The sequence below is a fragment of the Cynocephalus volans genome, chromosome 5, assembly GCF_027409185.1.
Source record: "Cynocephalus volans isolate mCynVol1 chromosome 5, mCynVol1.pri, whole genome shotgun sequence".
Classification (NCBI taxonomy): Eukaryota; Metazoa; Chordata; class Mammalia; order Dermoptera; family Cynocephalidae; genus Cynocephalus; species Cynocephalus volans.
The window spans coordinates 96,602,117-96,603,059 of record NC_084464.1 but is presented as its reverse complement, the minus strand read 5'-3'; positions in this window follow the sequence as shown (position 1 = coordinate 96,603,059).

Below are 943 nucleotides of genomic sequence, written 5' to 3'. Positions count from 1 at the left end.
ATACCTTGGTCTTGTGTTTTACTTTCAGGTACTATAAGTCACTTTAGCATTTGTGATGAGCACTTTCCACAACTATAGTACTTCAGTTTTCCTCATTGTGCTATGTCCTGTATCTTCTAGATGTCTCATCTCCCCAGGTTACTGCTACACAGAATCACTTTCTAGTAAAGTTCCTTCTCAGTCTCTGATTTTCATGTGTACTATTGTGCTTGCAAAAGGTGCCAGACTGACAGATGTATCTGACCTCTGTATAACAAGGGGATAGAAGACATAGGAAACCCTCTATGTGGTGACTGACAACATGGCTGCTTCTGGTGAGCAAGGAGAGAGGTTCCCTCTGAAGCCTCTTTTGCCAGTAGTATCTTGGTGAATGCCAACTGTAAGTATGTGTCTGCTAGTCTCAAGCTCCAGGACTTATCCAGAAGAAGTAAATTAATAAAGAGCTTCCCTGTTTTCCAGTCTAATTATCTTTACGTCCTCTTGCTTTACCAAAACCACCTATTTCAGAACCACTGCCAATTCCACCGTAGGTCTGGCTGCTGGTGTTATACACCTGTCTCTTCAGAAAAATAGATACCTTCTACAAGTATAATGTCAATTCTGAGTGCTGACTTTTAAACTGAAGAGATACAAACAAAACAAAACAAAACAAAAAACAACCTGCTCTAATTATCATCAGTGAGCACTTTATGTTGCCTGTTTTGTAAACTGGAAAAAGTTATTAAATACCAAGAAGATTTGAGGTCAGCTTGTTTTTAAATGAAATGACAATAAAGAACTCAAACTATGAGTAGTGGATTCACCGTAGCAAAGTAGTGGTTGAAAAATAATTTGGTACTGAGATATGTAACACAACTCAATCCCACAGCTGAGAACTTGAAGCACAGTATAAAGACTCAGTTTTCTTTTCTATTTTTATTTAACTCTACAAATGCAATAGTAA